Genomic DNA, 12,096 nt, shown 5'->3' with positions numbered 1-12,096 from the left:
TAGCAACCTAACTAAGAGATCTATCGACTACTCGGAACCTATCATCTGGAATGCATTACCACCGCATATCCGTGAATTGCCTTATAATAGATTCAAAAAAGCGCTACTTGATCACCTCTTGTCGTTACACTAACACTGTTGCCCTAACTCGCCCAGACATTGCTTCATTGATCATTTGCTACCATCGTTTAATTTTTCTTCTATTTTCCTTTCTTAACTAAACATTTTTTACAGCCAGACTGTTCAGAGTCAAGTGTACCTGTTTGATGCTGGTGTGATCAGACTAGATGACCTTCACGGTCTTATCGATCATTCCTATCTAATACCGAATACTGTGCACGCATATTTTCTGTACCACCATCACTGCCGTTTGTTATGTATTTTAGTTGGATGAAAATAAAGACTCTCTCTCTCTCACCAGTTCCACTCTGCGGTCACTGCCCCGGATATTTCGATGACTTGTTTACCTCGGAATCAAAAGCGCATAACATATGCACTACGGATGGTGTGAACCTCTGAAAGGTTCAGGTTCGTGTGAACGCAAACCTTTTTGAAAGGTTCTGTGTGAGCGCGAACGTGAACCTCATGACGACACATGACGCCATATTGCTAATTCTAGCCATACATTTCAGTGCAGGGCTGTGGAGTCGGTAAATTTTACCACCGACTCCGACTCCAACAGTATTACCAATTTACTTCGAAAATTATATGCTACACTGTCGGTTGAATGAATATCATACAGCCATTAAACATATTATGTAAACATATGATTAAGGGTGGCCTGCAAAATTGTTTCAATATGGCACAGCTCGAATTATCCACTATGCAATTAACATGAAAGAATGATTTGCTAAATATCCTTCCTTTTTCATATTTTATAAGTTTTTTAACACGGACTCTCTAATATCCTAATATGTATAAATCATTCAAATATGACATACATCCAATCCTGTATAATTAAAATGTAGATAAAAAATGCCAAGTTTAGCTCTTGCACATGTGACACACAACTAATACAAAGATTGAACTTAGGCTACTAATTATCTCATTACACACTATACTGATTTCAAGCACACTCACTCGTACTACTAATAGACATTGGTCATAAATGAAATTTAGTATGTATAGTCAAATACCATATCCTATGTCTTGTCTAGTCTACATTTACTTAGTCAACGATTCAAGGACTATGACTTGCAGTCTTTCTTAATCATTTGTTCGACACAAACAGCTAAGCTACACTACAAATATTGTTAATTTTGTCCAAGGATATCTAGTTTCTAGATATCCCTGATTTTGTCAAGTGGGAAGCATCGTTTGGTTATATTTACATCAATTTTACAATTTTACAAAACCCGCCGATGCATTTGCTCTGTCACAGCATAGATAACTAACCTACGGATAGATACGCAACACCCCCCCCCCCCCGCTTGCTTGCCCAGAGGAAATTACTGCTCAGCAATCTGAACGCAACATAATTGCTAATCCCATAGCTCAGAGGTCTCAAACACGCGGCCCGCGAGAACATTTTGTGCGGCCCGCGACGGCATTTTGGATTTTTAAGTATTCGACAATTTATTCAACTGACACATATCTTTGATCGATTTGAAAACTTAGAGTTCACTCTAAAGCCATTATGCGGTGGAAGATCAGCAATTAGGTCACATTTCTAGTCCATGATGATAAAACACGACCCGTTGACGATTCGTGACTGAAAATTGTGATTTGGACTTGGCCCCAACATTTCGTAAAATTACTCAATTTTGGACTGACTGGATTATAAAATATAAATGACTCGAGTTTAGTTAAACGTTAAAATCACAGAAGGACTTGTGACTGGGAACGCCGTGACTAATTGGTACGACCACTTATGCAACAAGCTATTAAACTGTCATGGGAAATAATAGCCTTATATATCAAAATCACTTACGTTACGTAGCGTATATAGCTGTCTAATCAATTCATCATGGAATCCATTGGCATTCAATTACCCCCCGTTATGTAGTTAGTTATTCATCCTGGGTGATCTTCGGTCTTCGGTCCATATTATTATCGCCGGTGGCGAGTAAGGTAGCGGTACGCTCCACAGCTGTATCACCAATGGATTATTCGGTGATTGGATATTTCTATTCTAGGGGTTTTTAACCAGGGGTCTGTGTACCCCTTCGGGGTACGAAGCACCACATCAGGGGGTGCGAGATGCATTGCGGAATTATAGGCCTATATGCTATCCAGAACTTTATATTATGTTGCAAACCAACCAAATGTGGAATCTTTTCTGGGCTAATTTATTCAACTGATAAATATTCTTCGCACTATTCACGATTCTGCGAGAATAGGCTCTTTGATCCCGTCCCGTCAAATAAAGCCTACTTCGTAACATTTAAGGAAAGGACGTAGTATATTTTTGTCCTTGATGTTTTTGCGGCATACACACCGACTCATGATACACATACACACGATCTGTGCATATGCATACCATGAGTGCATGAATTGAATACCATTGAATACCCCTATTATTGATGGTGCGGCCCGCGGCGTCACCAAAACTAGGAAATTGGCCCGCGAACACATTTGAGTTTGAGACCATGACCCGCGTGCTTAAATTCAATAGAGTTGATCTTATTTGAAAGCTACTGTCGCACTGATTCCGAAAATATACATTAAAACCTAATTAGGGCAATGGAAACTCCTTGAAATACACCTCAAAGTCTGAAATTCGGCATTGTTCTGAACAATCGCAACCACGCAAGGGCCATTGTTATGGTCCTAGTGATGCGTCACTGCCGTCGCTTTGCCAACAATTTCGACGAGGAGTTGCAAGGGAATATATTACGCCTATTACGTCTTAATGGTCTAGCTCAGTGGTTCCCGACCTTTTTCGACTCGTGGACTCCTTCGCTGATATTTGAGCCGAAATTCCCCCCCTAAGAAAAAGTTGCCCGGTTACTAAAAAGGTGCTTTTTAACGCACATCCATTTGTTGACTGAGCAAATATGCCAAAACGTATTCAGATATGCCCTAACTATGTTGAATGCGGACCGCATTACACTTTCGTAAAGTACCGCTGACAACTTTCATATCAATTATTTGACACTAGGTGTATCGTTATCAGTGGTGGCTTTTCTTTTGGTGTGGGCGGTCACTTATGGGCCCTTGGTCGAAGGATCCCTCATCTTTGGTTTAAGTATAGAAATTAAACATGGAACGGCAACGACCGATTTTGCAGCTTCGTTCCGCTTCGCAGAGGCTGGAGAGGAGAGTGGTTTTGCGTAAGCGACTGTAGGATTTCTGGCAATCCAAAAGCTATCTTCCCGAGCCCAGAAATTATTGAATCTGGTCTTGATCGAAAGCTACTGTTGCACCGATTCCGAAAATATAAATTAAAATAATGATCAGGCTCTGATCCACCTAGAATCCGTCCTCAAAGTCGAAATATCGGCATTGTTCGAACAATCGGAGAGTCGCCACGGGTCATTGTTACGGTCATTGTGTTGCGGTTACCCGATTGTTCTGAACAATGCCGATATTTCAGACTTGGAGGACAGATTCTAGGTGGATCAGTGCCTCATCATTATTTAAATTTATATTTTCGGAATCGGTGCAACAGTAGCTTTCGATCAAGACCAGATTCAATAATTTCTGGGCTCGGGAAGATAGCTTTTGGATTGCCAGAAATCCTACACTCGCTTACGCAAAACCACTCTCCTCTCCAGCCTCTGCGAAGCGGAACGAAGCTGCAAAATCGGTCGTTGCCGTTCCATGTTTAATTTCTATAGTTTAAGCATAGTGTCCTATCATAGTGTCCTATGTCGACACAAGCAAATCTCACGGCTCAGTGAAATTATATCACGTCACAATTTCCATTTGGCTACAGGCAATTTGACGGTCATTTTTGACCGGCTTGCCGAGCATTAAATTTGGTAAAACGGGTATCAATCGAAAGCTGACTCTGCACTGATTACGAAAATATAAATTTTATTCCGCTCGTTGTCCTGGAACTCCCACAATCAACCTCGAATTTTTCATTGTTATGGAGATTGGCATTGGGACGCAACAATGCTGAACAATGCTGTCTGGCTCTTTTTCTCCTGAGCGACTCTCTCGTTTCGCCAGACAGCATTGTTGCGTCCCAATGCCAATCTCCATAACAATGAAAAATGGAAAATTGCAAGTATGGTATGGAGAGAGTAAGGCAAGTATGGAGTATGGAGAATACTCGTTCCATACCATACCATACCATGCTCTGATAGAGGCATATCTAGCTATAAGAATCCGCCAAAAGAGACCTTCAAAGAACTTTCGTTTCATACTTGCAGTTCTAACCTAAAAGTCGAAAAATGTTGCGAACCCAGTGTATCTTGTGTTACAACGCTAAATCCGAATTCCCCCCAAGGGGGGGAATTTCCCCCGGTTGGGAACCACTGGTCTAGCTAGAAAAGACTGGACAACGTATTCGGCGTCTGAGTGTTGCTACGTTGGTATTGGGCAGAGTGTAAAACGGGTTTTACCCAATTAAAATAAGCTATGCAGCAGTAGCCAACACCCCAATCGCACGGATTTGGTTTTTATGATAGAATAAATATCTGAAATCGAGATGGACCCCGAGGCTTTTCACATCAGACAACGATATCAATTTCATTGATTGTTTGAATAAGCATCATTCGATTGAGTAGCGTATTTAGCCAGGGTTGTAACCAAGTCACATGGTTCCGAGTCACGAGTCAATCATACTTTTGTGGTTTTGACTCGAGTCGAGTCGAGTCATTTTCAATTCATCACAGACTCGAGTCCGAGTCCAAGTCACCGTTTAAAGGGTCAAGTCCGAGTCATGGTGTTATGACTCGAGTCGAGTCCAAGTCACAGTATTGAAGTCATGTTCAACTCATGTTTTCAATCCTGCTTGGGTAATATCGAATTCCTTGTTTGCGAAACATGCTCATTTTGTCCCTATCAGAGTCTTGGCACGTGTTTATTTAGGCAGATAACGGACAGGTCCTGGCCTCATTTACCGATGCTAAAGATAACTTTACTAATCGTAGAACTTAAAATCGAATATCTCTCTTGTCAGTCTGATACATCACCAATACAAGCATTCTGTTTTTATTATGAACACATCGACGATAGTTCACGAATAGCTGATAGAGAACCAACAAATTCACGTCAAGATACTAGTTGATAGAGAATCAATAGATGCATGTTTATGTAGAGGTATTTACAACAGGCCAGCATGCTGTAAAAGCGTACATGCAACTATGTGCATTGTGCAGTGACAACAGAACAGATACCCTTTGATTATACTAAAGGTTTTCCCAATTGCATTACAGACTACATCGCAGTTACAGCATTGGAGAGATAATTGTACAATGGGGCTGTTCAAAAACATTTTTTCAAATTTTCCGGCTACTTCTTAAAATTGCTAGATTGCCTAAAAAATCAAATTTGGCTCAATTCCAACCAGTAGAAAGCAATGCTAAGAAAGAAAATTTTAGACCAATTACAAATAGAGATTTTCGAATTTTACCGGCTATCTCATGATATTGTTACATTGTGTAAAAATATGATTCATAGCAAATTTGACTCAATTCCAACTAGAAAAAGTGAAGTTATTAGAGTAGAATGTTTTGGATATGAAAAAATAGTCGGCTTACTACTATGTAATTATAGCCTATTATATGAAAGAATTTCTCACTAAAATACTCCATTTATTTTCAAATCCAAAATATTCTCCTCTCATATCATTGATTCCACTTTTTTCAAATTAAGCCAGATTCAGTGTTTCTTTTATGCAACATAACAATTTTATCAAGTAACCACCCAGTAAAATAAAAAAGAAGTTATTTTAGAACAGCCATATTGTACAAACATCACACAACATTAGCCATTCATTATTACTCACGTGCACAATGCACATACCTAACAAAACGTCAAATGGACGAGGGGCATTGTGTGTTTTCACAGACAGCAGATCAAATCAATGAGCTACACCTCAAAAATACTAATGTGGAAAGGAGATCCTCAAATATGTTAAAGCGGCATGGCCGTAGAATGAATCCACATCTACTGAATATACGCTCCACTAGTGCACTCGATGCAGGAATTGACAAGCATTTTTGAACCACACTGAAGAGCATTTAATACTCATTCTTTCTAGTCGCCCAAAAATGCAAAGAATCATCGCCTTCAAATCTACACATGAGCTTATCAGTCTCTTCACCATCTGAGTCATTTCATTGGCTCTAATTGAACTTTGATCCAATTGTTTGCTTGTATAATTGAAAAGTCTTGAGTACTTTAATTGCGGAGGATCTATTACCTCTTCATCACTGGACGATTTTGTACAATGCATTGCTACTATGTATCATTTTCTGTTGTTTCTACGGCGGCATACCTGATATCAGACAAGTGCAACGAAAGCAGTGGTGACAAATAGCGATGTCGGCAGAATTCGTCGGATGCGTAGATCTAGCCATTATGATTCGCAAATTTCTTCATCTTCAAGTCATATAAAATAAGCCGAGTCAATGACTTGGGTCGAGTCATGCGTAATGACTCGAGTACAAGTCGAGTCAATCCAAATATTGACTCGAGTCGAGTCGAGTCATTTTCCCATTTCAAGAAAATGACTCGAGTCAAGTCGAGTCATAAAAAAATCGTGACTCGAGTCGAGTCATTACAACCCTGTATTTAGCTCTTGGTGTTGTGTGATTACGGGTCAAGCTCACAACAGAGTCGCTTAATGTTCACAAACAGAAAGTTGGATATTTCGAGCAAACGTTTGTAACAAACCAGGTAAAATGTTTGAGATTGTCAAGGTGCATGCTCGTTTAGTGTTGATTTTTTATGCTGCCAGCGGCATGCATAGATTGACCCGCAATTGAAATGCACTACATTTCAACCAAAGATGCTATAATAACGTGAAAATTGTAATATATGAAAAAGATTCACAGTCCTGCACCTACCATGGTTCCTTTGTGAACGTGAACCTATAAATTTCCGAGATTTACACACAGAAAGCGAACGCGAAAATCACGTTCACACCATCCCTAATACGCACGTCCTCGACGTCCATCGTCCAACTATCATATATAGTCCAGCGCTTCTCAACCGGTGGGTTGCGAGTTGCGACCCATCCAGTGGGTCGTGAAGCTATTGCAGGTGGGTCGCCAAGACGTTTTAAAGGTTACACTTTCGTATTCAACTATCCAAATATGCCTATCACTTTATATTCTCAAGATTCGAAGAGTAATTTCACATTCTCCTCCAACAAATTAAATTGTTTTGAGCACTGGCGTAGCCAGGGAGGGGCGAAAGGGGCGGTCGCGCGATTTATTGCCCATTCATTTCTTGATTTTAATATCGCTATCACGAAAAAAAAACTCTTCCGCAAATACCCATTGAATTTAGCTGCATTCTCTATTATGAAAATACAACAGTACCAGTAGATACACTATACAGTAGCCCGAGGTCGTTGGGTTGATTGAGTCTATAGGAGTGTCAGTTCAGTATGGGGGTTGAGGACTGATAGCTCCGGCGACTTCCGTTCGGGACACACGAATTTATATAAAGTAGGCTACATGCGACTCCGTAAAGTGCGCTTTCAAAATGATTGACGGCCATAAAACCGACCCATGTATTCCGAAAGCCTTCGAGAAACATTTTCGGGTGCTTAAATGGCTGCATGGCGGCTAATGATCCTGTTCCTGCAATCAGACCCCTCGAACATAAATGCGACTGGCACAGGAAAATAGCACCACCTCACGTTAAAAAGTGCTGATGTGAAATTGAACGAGTCTGATCAAAGGAGTGCTATTATGTGGTCTGATTTGTATCAGCGATTTCAATCTTTAAAGTATAGCGTCAATCTGTACCAGAGGTTACGAACCAACCGCGTACTTCAACGAAGTGATAAGAATGGACACCACTTGCTCATATAGACGAACCAATATTAGGCTATTGATCAAATTAATCCTTCACTTATTAAAAAAAAATTTACGTTCTGCGCAACTATGGCCGAAATTCAGACTGATTGTTCATCACTTAATGTCAGCGATTTGGGCTCGTCCGCGAGACGACCACTTAATACAAGCTTTGTTGGCAACCGGAAACTTCCATCGGGTAGGCCTATATGTCAGTGTTGGGATCAAGTCACTACCTTCGAGTCACGAGTCATTTCGAGTCATTGCACATTTTGACTCGAGTCAAGTCAAGTCAATCGATTTTCAAAGGTGACTCGAGTCAAGTCAAGTCACTCGATTTTGGAGGTGACTCGAGTCAAGTCGAGTCAAGTCAAGTCAAGTCACGAGTCAAGTCACAATTCAAGTCAAGTTGCCTTTTCGAAGCATGAAGCGTGATTACATCATTGCATTTCGCTAGCTGTCTGAATTACAGATTGAGTGGTAATTGATTCTGCACCGATGAACGAATGTAGAGTTAAATATACACGCAATAAGGCGATGTATCGCTGACATATACGTAGAACTGTTAAACTACGTAAGTAATTGCATAGCCTCAGTTTATAGTTGCCAGCCTTAATAGAGATTAGAGAAACGAATTGATAAGATGCAATACGTTACCCATTTATAGGCCTACATATTGCTATGATACACTTCGAGTCTGCGCCAATGGTTGAGGAGTATATAACCTATATTCGATTTCAATTTCAATAAAACCAGAGGTTTGGGTAAGGTAAGAACGGAGGGCTGGAATAGAAATTTTCTATTGACTCACCTTACTACTAGTTTTCGACAACGTAAGCTGTAAGCTTCGATCAATTCGTTTGTGGTCAATTTATTTGTGAGAGAACTATGGAGGCTCAGTAAAGCGCACGATCATTGAATGATTGGTCGCACTCACGGGTTACAACAGTGTTTCGCGAACAATCCGAACACATGCAAGATAGTGATTTTTATCGACACTGGTTAGTTGATGACTTGAAATTGACTCGTGAATTTTGCTCCGAGTCACGAGTCAATCCATGTTTCTGATACGTCGAGTCAAGTCAAGTCAAGTCAAGTCATTTTAGCAAAGTGACTCGAGTCAAGTCAAGTCATACGAAAAAGGTGACTGGAGTCTGACTCGAGTCAAGTCATGACTCGAGTCATCCCAACACTGGTATATGTGTGTGTGCGTCTAAGAATCGCATGTATGAAATTTCCCATGGCAGTATGTACGGTGCTGCGAGATGTTTCCACGGGAGAGCTCCACTAAAAAAATTGTTTTTCTGGCTACGACTTTACGTGTGCGTGATCTCTTGAGTGGTGACAGCTTTCTCCGCAAGTCATGAAGTAACAGCAATAAATGACAACTGTCCTGTCCGGCGTCCACCCTCTAGAACAGCGACGGTCAACCCGGGGCCCGCTAGAAGGTTTTGAGTGGCCCGCGGGTCAATTCTCGAAATTACTAATATTATCAAAAAATAAATTACCAAAACCAAATAACCAAATTTTGTTTAGCTTGACCGCGAAATTTGGGATTTTGACGACTAAATTATCAGTTTCGCCGCATAGGCGTAGCCAGGGGCCATCAGTCACATTTTTCGTAGATCGTCCTATATAATGTACAATATTTCGCGCGGCTAGGTCGGGGATCCACCAAAAGTCTTCATGTCATAATTGTTATTGATTTTGATACGTATTAATATGAGTATTGTTTTCACCGTTACCTATTATCCGGTACTCTCCTATCGGAAGAGTAAAAAAAGCTCATCAACATTCATATATAGTTCAAGATGTATAATTAAGTGCCCCTGAATGTTTGATGACACCACTTCTACCAACACTGCCAGTAAATCTGAAAATGAAAACGTATTTGCAATATGCAAATAACAATAGAATGAACCAATTTCATTCATTAACCAAGAAAAATTTTCGCTCTTCGCGCGAAGGTGTTTTCGTCGGGGTTTTCCACAATCATCATATTATCACATCATGTCTGTGAATGGAATATGTATATAACGATCGCCCCAAATGTTGTGTTAATCATCCAATAAGGGCCCAAGTCCATCGTTTTTTACATATTTTTCTTTATCTTTAAGGTTCATTTACGTCATCGAATTTTTCGCCCCCCCCCAAAAAAATATTTTTTCTTGCTACGCCCTTGGTTTTGCGCCATAAGCGCTACAAGCAGCGTTGCCGTGCTCGCAATTAGTGAGCAAGATTTTCGTCACGATCATATTGATTGGAGCGTGAATCCGACAGTGCTCTATTATGTATGCGTGATATTGAAATTCATTCTTTTCAAAGTCTTTGCGAACGTTGATCGGGAAATGCAGCAATCCAGCCCGATTTGTTGTCATAATCAGCCGACAATTGCCGCTACGCAAGCTCCTCATAACCCCTTTGTGATCGACGTAATGGACGAATTGCTGATTGGATACGTGCTTTCTCGTATGTTGTTGTCCGTGGTATTCATGGTGTTTTTCTACTACAATGGTCATTGGTCATTTATACCAAGCCGATATTCATTATTGTGCTTGCGCATCTGCCGACTTAAAGCACTGATCCACATCCAGACGTTTTTAGAACACCGCTTAAGCCTGTGGTTCTCAACCTTTTTGTCTTCGCGGACCCCTTTCGGACCGTCCTGACCCACCACGGACCCCCACAAAGTTTTAGTTCCGATTTAGCTCAATTATCGTGCAATCGTATTCTGTCTTGTGCAAATGATAACTGTAGGCTTAGTGATAAACAGCAAAAAGATGACTTTCTTAAAAATAAGATCATACCATCCATGTAGAAATTAAGTTGACTTCTATCACTTCAAAGCGAATTCTGTAATTGCATTTCTTGAAATACGTGGTCTTGTCTTGCAAATCCGCGCCTTCGATAGGATATATTAACGAGTGCCGAAAATCAAATTCCACAAATATAGGTGGTGGCGAATGTAATAATAACGCGTAACGCTTCCGACGACACACTTGGGTATGATCGCAACAAATATGGCACCAAAAGTGACGATTTGACACCTTTCGATGTCTTGGTTTTAATAGGGCGGCTACCCACCTCCCTAATAAAATAGCACGCATAATATATAGAAATAGGCCTTCCGGTGTCGGCCATTACCGCGTCACGACATTGAAAGACGTATGAAGTTTTGGCCAACATGCGACTCCACGAAATGTGCTGCCAGAAAGACCTACAACTACAGTGAGAAGACCCTGCTGAAAAGGAGCGTAACCTTCGGTATATATATGCCGAATTTTCCATTGTCTCTATAGGCACCTAATGACTGTCTCCATCAGAGTTGGATAAATTACAATTACAATTACTTTATTGCATGCTTCAATTACATTACAATTACAATTACTCAATGCCAAAAATATCAAATTACAATTACAATTACAATTACTGTTAAATATGCAATTAATTACAATTACAATTATAATTACAATTACTTTTGAACAGATAATTGATTCAGTAAAGAGGTGTTCTTTGACAACTGTATCGACGTAATTAGCGACAATCTCAAGCTATTCATGTTTCATTCCTGATATGTAGAATACCCTTTAACCGTTTGGCGCCGGCGTGGGTATTTTTACCCATTGCCGGTACGAGGGAAGCGTACTGCAATAGAACCGCTATATATCCCGTTCTGATCGTACTAGGTCGTTGCTGTTTATTTCTGCCGATAGATATTGTTTGTGCAATTGATACCATAATATTTGATATATATTATATCTAAGACATCGAAATCGGATACCAAAGACCTTAGATAAATATGTTGCAAAATACACTGTTTCGGCAACGCGCGCGTCATTGACCACTCTCACATAACTTGCTGTATGTTTCGTTCTGGCCGTCTTAGAGCATAGTTGTTTCTTTCTATGAAAAGCTAGTGTCGATACAAGTCCACACATATCTTCATATCTGATATTAGTTACATATAACGTGTTCAAAATCTATGTGATAGGCCGCGTGACAAAAATATCCGCCGACCGCATCATTTTGCGCTCACGCGCGTTCCCGATATACCCGTCATGTAAACCGTCGTATATTTGGTTTTATTCATCATAGCCTGTTGTAGTTTGTTTCTATGAATAGCGCTTGTCAGCTTCTGTTTTTCTTGCTAAAACAAACATAGTATACTAGTTATGTC

General features: G+C 40.3%; 1 protein-coding gene across 1 annotated transcript in view; it reads left to right on the top strand.

Moving 5' to 3' along the window:
• LOC145440245 (uncharacterized) overlaps positions 1-12,096 on the top strand; it is a 156,574-nt gene that overhangs the window by 72,738 nt on the left and 71,740 nt on the right. The gene's annotated exons all lie outside the window — the stretch shown is intronic.

This window comes from Botryllus schlosseri, chromosome 6 (assembly GCF_051294905.1).
Source record: "Botryllus schlosseri isolate E-star chromosome 6, Bs_hap1, whole genome shotgun sequence".
Classification (NCBI taxonomy): domain Eukaryota; kingdom Metazoa; phylum Chordata; class Ascidiacea; order Stolidobranchia; family Styelidae; genus Botryllus; species Botryllus schlosseri.
This window is presented reverse-complemented; position numbering and strand designations above follow the sequence as displayed.